Genomic DNA, 10,961 nt, shown 5'->3' on the forward strand with positions numbered 1-10,961 from the left:
TGCAAGTTTAATTCTCTGACAGTGTCTTCACCACTGATCTGAGATCTCAGTTTCGAACATTGCCATCACAGTTTACCAAACCAAAAACATCAATTCAGTGCACGAGAAACATGACACTGTGACATTATTTAACATATGTAGAGAACTACAAAGGACACATGGTTAGGTTTATCGTGAGAGTGGAAGATACAGTATCAATTAAACTTAATTAAATTTGAGTTCAATCATATAAGATATTAACACCATTCTGAGTCTAAAATCGTAAAATAATAAATTTATGAATTTTTATTCTTACATAATATTTTACTTTATTATATCTAACCAATATGTAATTTAAACTCACACTTAAATTTTTAACTAACATCGATCCATGTTTTAGCATTTAGCATTTACTACAACATTAATGGATCCTTCACTGTACTGCTCCATTCTTGGATTGTCACGAGTTGGTAGCAGAGAAAGAGGGGACAAGGATGTTACAGTTGCATGAAGCAGAAGTGTCTGATGAAATAGTTTTAGGTTTTAAGCATGCATGACATGAACATCTATCACTCTAACTGTTCATCCAGCTAGCTTGTCCATTAATGAGATTCCTTCCTTTCTCTGGGTTCCAACCTTGATTCATACATATTAATGTATGTCTTCATCTTCATGCTCACCCTTTCTTTTTCGCTCTTAATTAATTCATTTATATATATATATTTTTTCTTTCAAACATTATGTGAAATTATTTGCTTTATTAAAGCACTATTTTTAAACTATTTGAAATACAAAAGTTATTGAAGTCTCACGTCGTTGATTATAAAGAGAACATCAATGAATACAAATTTTTAATGTTAATTTTGAATATATTTGTTAGCATTTGATATGATATATAATGTTGAATCTATTTCTGGTTACATTGTCCACCTGCCACACGAATGGAAAAGGAAAATGGTGGGAATAGTGTTGATAATCATTCATCTTTGGTTGAATATATATATATATATATATATATATATATATATATATATATATATATATATATATATATATATATTTGCATTATCGTCAAAAAGTACGTACGTTTGAGTACACCCAATTGATGAACTTGTTTGCATTAATAACTACAAGAGTCAAACTCATTAGATAATATTAAATGCATGTTTTCACCTTCAAATATAACTATATAGGATAGATTTGAATAGTCATGTCAAACATTTAGTGAAGTTATTTTGAAGTGATGGTTAAAGATGCCGTTTTGAAAAAGTTTTAAATATTTTAATTTTATAGCATAGTTGAGAGGTTTTATACAAGGATTTGAATTCAACCGAGTCTACACAAAAATTAATCAAAGGCACAGTATTTAAAAAAATGTTAAAATTAATAAAAATAATATTTTAGTTATTTTAATTTATTAAATTTTAAAAATAATCAATTGAGTTATTATTGAAAGATTTCGTAACATAATAAATGATTATCAACTTGATCGATTAAAATTGAGAATAAATTTATATATTTTTAATGTTCTAATAAATTAATTGATTAAAATCTCACATAATCAATTAATTTTACTTGTTTAATCAAATATAAAAATAATAATCAAGGATCAAATATGTTTTTATATTTTAAATTTCATTAAAAGTTGATATCTAAATTTTTAGTAATCAATAATTTTTTATTTTACAAATTGATTTTTAAATTAATTATTATAATATCTAGTAATTTTTATCATTAAAATTAATTATTAATGAGACATTTTGTTTGTTGTAGTAATTCTTTTGTTATTTATATTTACACTATGCAGACATTATTAGAGTTTAATATTAAAAATACATTTTTGATGAAAAATGTGTATATAAACAATAGTCTCAATTAGTAAATCTTGTTAGAGCTTTGGTTGTTATATCATTAGAATGATTATTATTTAGTCTTATATTAGTTTAGTTATATTAATGTGATAGATTATGATATTTTAATTTATTTTTTTTAATCTATTATTTTAATCATTATTAAATTATTTATTTTAATTTTTTTAGTAATATAATATAATGATCTAATGATAACTAAAATAATAGATTAAGAAAAATGAGTTAAAATATTATTATGTGATACTTATTGGTGAGTTTTACTGTAAGAAAGGTATGAATATTTTTTGTCATTTGTTAGCTAAAACTAGAGTGCAGGAATCCTTGTTGCATGGACAAAGACAGCATGAATAGACATGAGACAGGTAGCCATAATGCAGAAAACGAGATTGTGACGAAACCAGAGAGACACAATACACAGTACAAGAAACAGCACTAGTGATCGAAAAATAATAAGTCATTGTTACTATCAAATATGCTGGAAACAATCCTTTGTGTCTTCATCATCATATATATCTGCAAGCTGGTTTAGGTTAAACACGTATATATGTAGGAGAGATAGATACAATTTAACAACCAATGGCCAGCACATCATAATATCATATATATTCAAATAATTAATCTTCATATTCTATTACCCTATCTTATAATAATTTCTTAATCATTACTTCTATCTATGCACATCACATGCACGTACGAAGAGGGTTAGAACAATAATCAAAGAAATAATAGAGAAGGAAGAAAGGTGGTAAATCATTATTATTCGATAACATGAGAGAATATTATATATTAATCATTTAATTTTTCAGGTGGGTTTAATTTTGTCAGAAAAACTCTTTCACATGTCATTGTTTGTTAATTTTATTGATTCTGTAGAAAGTGAAGGGAGTGAGATTTGAGGTAACTTAATTTGGAGGTGAGAAATTGATTGTCGATCTTTAACTTCAAATTAAAAAAGAAGTTAAAGTTGAAATTAAGAAAGCAATGAGAAGGGTGAAAACGAACGGTGCATAATTTTGGTCATGTATTCATGTAAAATGTATCTGTGTGCGATGCTTTAGGATACTTTATCGATATTTATACATGAAGTATTTACTTTATAAAATTGAATAATGACTAATTTTAATGACAAAAATAATTATTCATTATAATAATCAATTTATAAACTAAACATTAGTGATAACTAAAATAGCTCAAAAAATTATAATTGGTTTCTATATATTAATAACTAAAATAGTTTCAATCATAAATTGGTTTATAAATTAGTCATTAACATTAGTTATCAAAAGTTTTGACTATCATAATAACTGGTCTCTAAATTGGTATCTATTTAGGAAATTAGTCTCTAATATATTTTTTGTTACTAAAATTGACCATTACTTAAGAGTTGTCTTGCATTGATGCTTTTATGATGACAATAGTTTATATTTTTTATGTTAAAGACTTTAGTATATATGCTTTGATTTGGATTCAGATTTATTGTGTTTTTAAATAAATTGTACATTTTTCAATATTTATATCATGTATCTATCACTTTTCGTATCATATTATTTTCAAAATAAACGTATTGGCACACCGGATACTTGTCTTATCCAATACACATATTGCATCCGTACATTATAAATAAAAACTTAAAAAAAATAAATTATTTCAAATTTTAGAAAAAATAAAAATAAAATTAATTGAAAGTTTTAAAATAAAATTCACATGCACTACAAAACAAAAGCATTGTAAGGATACTTCAGTCACTAAAAAATCTTAAATCGGTCGCAAACTTTTTAACTACCGAAAACATGTAGTTACAAAAATCTAATAACAAACCAATTAGCAATCGAAATTAATAAAAATTGAAACGTATTTAATTATTTATTTACGTACGAAAGACTTGTATTCATAAAATGATTTAATTAAATGTGAAGTGTAAAAGTTGAATAAAAACTAAAAATAAAAGGAAAGGAACGTACAAAAAGAACTTTATTTCAAGAAAAACTAACAATAAAAGGAAATGAACACACAAAATGATCCTTTTTTATTCAATTACACTGTTTTAAATTGTTGTTTAGAACAATTGGCAAAACAGATGAGTTAAATATATACATGTATTGTTTGAATGTGATACAGATAAAGCATTATGCCGCAAATTAATATTTTGAACAATTTAACACAATTTCAATTAGTAATTTTATGAATGTTACAATTTATACTTACATTTGATTTTTGTCATATTAATTCTATTCCTCAATATTTAATCTATAACCAAGCAATTTAATCAAAATTATCTCAAATAGAATATTCATTTTTTGTATATAATTGCAATAAATTCTACAAGGACGTAACATCACACTTTTAGAAACTGAGTAAATAAAGTATTAATTAAAAATTTTGCATGCAGATTACCACAATTAAATAGTGATTAAAAAAGTTGATAAATATGTTCGTACCTTTTTTTTTATCTATGTTACTGCCCAATTTTTTCTTCTCCGTAAAATTAATTATTTTTTAATTTAAAAATAAAAAAATAATTAGTCATTATATTAATGAATTCAGACATTATTTTATAAAGTAAAGATATTAATATTTAAAATTTATGTATTATTAATCGAAAATTATAATTATTAATAAAAATAGTATTTAATTGATAAATGAATTTAAACTTGTAATTTTTTATTAATTATAAATATTATTTTAGATATCAATTATTTTTTTTATAAAAAAGTATCTAATTATTAGTCAATATTTTTTTTCCTCTAAATTAGTTCTCAGTTAAATTTTTTTTGTAATATATATATATATATCAAAGTTAAAGGTTAAAATACCCAAAATTACTATAATATTTGGGGGTAAAATTCAACTATTATACAAAAAAAAATGCAAATAAAGGATATAAGTAATATGCGTTGATGAGATTTATTTAAAAACTAGAAAGATGAGTTACCAAAAAATATCACCTCAGTAATAAAGTTAAAAAAAAGTTAAATATGTTATTAGTTTTTAAATTAAATGAAAATTTAGGATTTGTTTATATTTTAGAACTATGATATATTTTTGTCTCAAATTTTAAAAATAAATTGATGTATAAACAAATATCAATTTAAAATATCATTTAATATATAAACAAAATTTAACATTAATAAATTAAAAAAAAAGTATTTGCATTATTTTTAAAATTTTAAAAACTAAAATATATTAAAGTTTAGTATCCAATTTTACATATAAATTACGAATTAAAAACATATTATATTTAACACATGAAAATAATAAAAATAAAAATAAAAATCTTTTGTTGTGCATCTTTCATAACTGTCCTAAGATGGAAATATGCAGATAAAATATTCATATACAAGGACCAGATGAAACGTCACATGCTGCGCATGCAACCTTTTGGGACCATTTAACGCAACAAACTATTTTTCATTTTCACTTTTTACTGTAAAACTATTATTTCATTATTCTCTCCTTCATGCTTTTACACAGAAAGTATCTACAGTTAAGAATAAAAACAAAAATATAACATAATTTGAATATAATTTCTTCTTCAATTATAAACTATATTTTTAAATCAAGATGAATAATTTGAATACATGTCATTTAATCTTCTCAGTCACTTTCTGAACAAAAAAATTTATCACAAAAATTATAACCTTCAGTGAATTTGTGCTAAACACAAATTAATCCTTCTAACACACAACTTAATTACATGTACTAAATAATGCATTAGGCTTTTAATTTCCATTTGAAAAATTAGAGAAGGATGAGAAAGATGATTGAATATTTGAGTGTGACTCTGAAATTAACATGAAAAAATAAATATGGAAGGGTATGGTGGGTCCAAAGTGTTCTTTCAGTGTCTGACCCAACAATTACAACAGAGTCTGTGACAGATACGTTTTTCCGTAGCAAAATCTTCACCCTTCATTCAATATCTGAAATCACTGACGCTTCTTCATTTTTTTTGCCCTAACTTTCATTCCCCTTTCACTTTCTCCCCCAAAAGCTTCACACCCCTACACCTTTTTCTCCTTTTCTCAAACCCTTTTTTGTTTCTTCTACCAAAATTCAATTCATCAAAATTACTTATTTTAGAATTAAGAATTCAAATTTTCAGTATATTTGGTTCGGTATTAGATAATTGATTCGAACTTAATCAATTTTTTTACACGAAACAACAATTAGTTGTTTTTTATTCAATATAATTTTTTTATTTTTTAATTAATTTTGAAAATCATATACAATTTGCGTTAGAAAATAAATTATAATCAATTCTAAATATTTTGACGCAGAACTAATAATCGAGAGTTAGCAAAATAGTCTTTGACATTTGTTTTTTTTGGGATGAATTGGATAAAATTTACTGAAATAACAAAGTTGTTAGAAGATGTATGTTGGTGTGAATTTTGTTTTGATTTTATTTGGGTTTTGGAATGTTAGTAATGTGGAAGAGACAATGAAAGTAAAGAAAGGGCAAAGAATATTTGTGTGGTCAAATATGTGGGGCTGTAAATGGTTAATAGGTTGGTGACAATGGTGAATAATTGGATAATGTTTGTACTTTTGTTTCTTTTAATGCCAACATTTTTGGCACTTGCACCCACATGACAAAAACATTGCTGGATCTTCCTGCTCAACTTTTCATTGAATTTTGAGCATAATTACGATAACAAAATTTATGTTTTGCTGTAACTTTCTCCTTTGTGTTACAGAGTAATTCACCTTTATGCTTATACTGAATCTCATGGAAAAATCACAGTTTTATTGCAATGGCTATTTAGTTTTTGAAAGAGTCCAATCCTTTTTTCGGCTACTAAAAAATTTTAGGGCAAAACAGAGCTTTGAAACTTTACAAACTGAAAACTATGCCATAAACAACCTTTTTGTTTATTCCTGTGATGTATTTTGAATCAATGGTTTTGTAGACGAACTTCATGGCAATTTTCTAATATAATAGTTTTTATGACGTCATATATGATTTTTTTTTTATTTTGGGGTCGTTTTTAACTTCAATTTGTAAAAATGATTCATTGATTTTTTTTTTTTTTGCAAAATAGGGTCAAGTCGTCCTGGTGGAGAACGACATTAAAGGTGAAGTCGTCCTCCACTCAGACGGTTTCTATTTTTTATTTTTTTTTCAAAAAGTGAAGTCGTGTTGTGGAAAGCCAGTTTCTATTGATGTGAAAAATAAAATTGTCTTTGTACATAACGACTTTACTTTTCAGTTTTTTTTTTTGTTTGACGTTGAAGTTTTCTATTTTTTCTTACAAATTTTGTTCTCCGTAGATTATTAGTGCAGTGAGTGCTATTGTATTCTCGAATCCAATATTTGGTGCAAATGTGATTGTTTTTTAAATGTTGTTTGTCCATGTGCATGTTATATTATATGATGTTGAATATGAAAGCAGAAAAATACCAACACGCAAAAAAAAAAAAAACTGAAAAGTGAAGTTCTTATGTACGAGGACGACTTCACTTTTCACATCAATAGAAATCGATCTCTCATAGCACGACTTTACTTTTTCTTAAAATAAAAAAAAAATCGGTTGGGAGGAAGGCAACTTTACCTTTACCTTTAATGTCATCCTCCATCCTGACGACATATATTTTGTAAAAAAAAAAAATTAATGAGTCCATTTTTACAAATTTGAGTTAAAATCGACCCTAAAATACAAAAAAACCTCATATATATTTATAGTTTCTCGATTTTAAACTGAGTTTAATCATGGTCAACTCATTTAAAATTAGTGTTTTTGAATCCTAGGAATTTGAAAGAGAGTTTATTTTAGTTTATATGTTCAACATTTTATACAACATTGTTAGATAAACATTTGAAGGAAAAATAAATGTGTTGTGAAAATGAATAATTTAAAAAAAAACATTGTATAATTAAGGTTCAACCTAATCTTCACTTAAAGTTTATAATTTAATATCAAGAGAATTTATTAAGGTGTTGTTTAAAGTTTATAAAGTGAAGTGATTAAAAGCATTGAAATATGATATGGTTATTATGAGATTATATAGTGGTGGGGTGCATTGCATAAATAGGATGGTCCAATGTCATAAAGGCATAGTTTTCAGCATTAACACAAAGATAATAAAGCTTAAGAAAATAGTGGTTGAACTCTATTAGACTATTAGTACCTTTTCATAATCCCTATGCTAATTCTTATTAAAACCAAAATTCTGGAATTAAACCCTTGATGGGACCTTCAACTGCATATTAATTAATGCTTCTTATCTATCATACAATTTCATAAACTTGATGGATCCAATTATATAAATTTGATGGGACTTCGATCACTTGGACCAATTCACATATTTAATTTGTAATTGTCATATCTGATTTTATTTTATTTTCCTTTAAAGTGTTACTTAAATTTCTTCAGAAAAAATATAATTTTAATAACTTTTTTTTATTGTTGATAAAGTACGTATAATATTTTCATATCATCATAAATGTATTATATATAACAAATATATTTGTTTAAGTTTGTATTTTAATCTTAAGAATTTAATGCAAATTTAAATAGAATATAGACTTATGAAAAGTTAAAAGTGATATAATTACATTATAAAAGAAAATACAAAAGAAAATAAAATGTATAATAAATATAAAAAATACGTTATAAGATAAATTTCTTACTTTATTTTATTCATATTATATATATATATATAATATTAAACATAAATAATAAAATAATAATAATTTTTTAAAATAAAATTAGAAAATAAATGCAACACTGAAAAATAATCGATCCAGAAAATTTGATGAGACTTATAATTAGTTGGTGAAACGTATATTTCTAATTTGCAATCTTTTTTGTGTTCACAAGTTTTAATGTAATATGATGAAGAAGATATTTATACAACGATAAGGTTGTTGCTGAAATTGTGATTACGTCCATATTTTAAACCTTAAAATAAGTTTTTTTTATTTATTATTATTATAAGTCATTTCTCCTGCTTCGAATGTCTGTGGAGGGTATTCGACATGAATATGAAAAGGGGGATATTTTTTGTTTATTTATTATTTTAAAACGTTTTAAATTTTCTAAAATTGGTTTTGCTACTTTAAACTTTACATTAAAAACTGATGCTTTTAAACTTGTCATAAAAGTAATAGGTTGATATTTTTATAATAAACATCAAATGTATTATTTACATACTATGTTGATTTAATACAAAATGATAATACTCAATTATTTATTATTTGCTAGATTAGTTTCAATTTCATTTCATACATTTAAAGCCGTTTGCTTTTTCTTTTATTTTTTTTTTTGTTTGACAATAAAAATGTCCAAACTCTAAATTCTTTATATTATTACAATTATTTCAAGTTAAAAATAATTTTAAAATCTAATAAATTGAGGATAATAGAGTGTTCTTCTATTTTATATCTATCCCTAATGAGATCGTAAAATTAAGAGCAACTTATTAGAAAGAAGTAAACTTTTATTTGTGTGTGTATCAAAATTGTGTGAGATTTATAAAGTGTTTAATTTTTTATTTTTTGTTAATAATAAGTTGTTATTGGTGGGTAGTGCTGCAATTTAATCCTATGTGGTAATGATTAAAAAGTTGAAGGATGTATATATTATGAGATGGGTCAGAGCTCCATCAACTCATCAAAATCAAAAGCAGATTCAGAATTTGGACTTGTTTCTTTCTCAATTTACAATTATACAACCATTGTACGTGCCAAATTATGCAAAGTTATAATTCTATTTGACTCATGATTGTAGAATATCATTTTTTTAATGCGTGCTAGAAAAATGTGTTGTTAGCAATGGAAGATAATTTGAACAAAAAGTTAGAAAATTGAATGTTTCTTAGATTTAAGATTCTCCGCTAAAGATCGTAACACATTTATGAATTTATATAAAGTATAAGAACTAAAAAAATATAAATTATTTTTTCTTAAGTTTAGTCCTTTCGGTAACTAATCGAAAGAAATTTGTACAACTCACAACAGTCGGTCACCAAGAATCGAACTTGTAACTTGGTTCTGATACCAATTGTTATGATTGAACATTTATCACTAGACTAAAAGTTTTAGCCAGTAGTAAGAGCGCAACTCTTTTTATGTAGGAGTGTAACAACCAAAGCATCACGATAATTTGATTGTGACTCGACTCACTTGATCTTTATCACGAGACAATTGATGTCACTTACAACAAAAATATCAGTGAACTTCTTTCCTTACAAGATCTATTAATAGTATCAATTTAGACAAGTACATACGATCTCCGAGTCAAAAGTATTTTTGACAAGAATTTTAGAAATAGTGAAATGAAGAATCGAAAAATATAATGTGAGAAAGCAAAGGGACAAGATGAATTGGAGAATGATTATGGCATATCTCATAGGAAGCAAAATGACTCATTTCATAGATGAGATGGTGAAAGAAGCACCCAATTGAGTAAATATGAAAGTTTTGCATCCATTTTCAAATTTCAAATTTGGTTTGAGTGGAATATTTGATTACGAGCACTAACACAGCAAATGTGTTTGCACTAAGGGGACTTAATTTGACTTCAACATCACATATCAATCACAATACGATTCACACACATAAAGTTGGTTTTCAGCAATTTCCTAATCAAATTAACTTCATGCCAAAGTTGAAGATACAAGTGCTTCTTTCTTTATCAGGAAAAAATGGAACAAAGAAAAAATCTTCTTGGTTATGGTTTCAGTGTCTTTATTATACAATAGGGTTCTGCTGTATTTGAATATCTCTATCATCTATATGTAGCTAAAGGTGAAAGAAAAAGATATATAAGAAAAGTACTATAGTTAGTTTTGGTAGTTTTAGTCATTTACCAATCTATCAACAAAATTTATTTTCAATTTAAAATATTAAAATATTAAAATAACATTTATTATTTTTGCTTAATTTTGAGATTATAATTTATACATTTCTAATTTTTTTGTTAGAAAGACTATCAATAGATTATTACATGTATTAGTAAGGATTTAACTAAAGTTCTTTCACTTTTTTATTTTCCGGAAAAGCCAAATGGGAGTGTAGCTCTTGATTCATTGGAACTAGAAAACATTGTAAAACTGGGGGAGTGAAAAAAAGTTAATTTATTTTATGATCATCATAATGATGTTTAATTA

The sequence above is a fragment of the Vigna unguiculata genome, chromosome 7 (genome assembly GCF_004118075.2).
Source record: "Vigna unguiculata cultivar IT97K-499-35 chromosome 7, ASM411807v1, whole genome shotgun sequence".
NCBI lineage: Eukaryota > Viridiplantae > Streptophyta > Magnoliopsida > Fabales > Fabaceae > Vigna > Vigna unguiculata.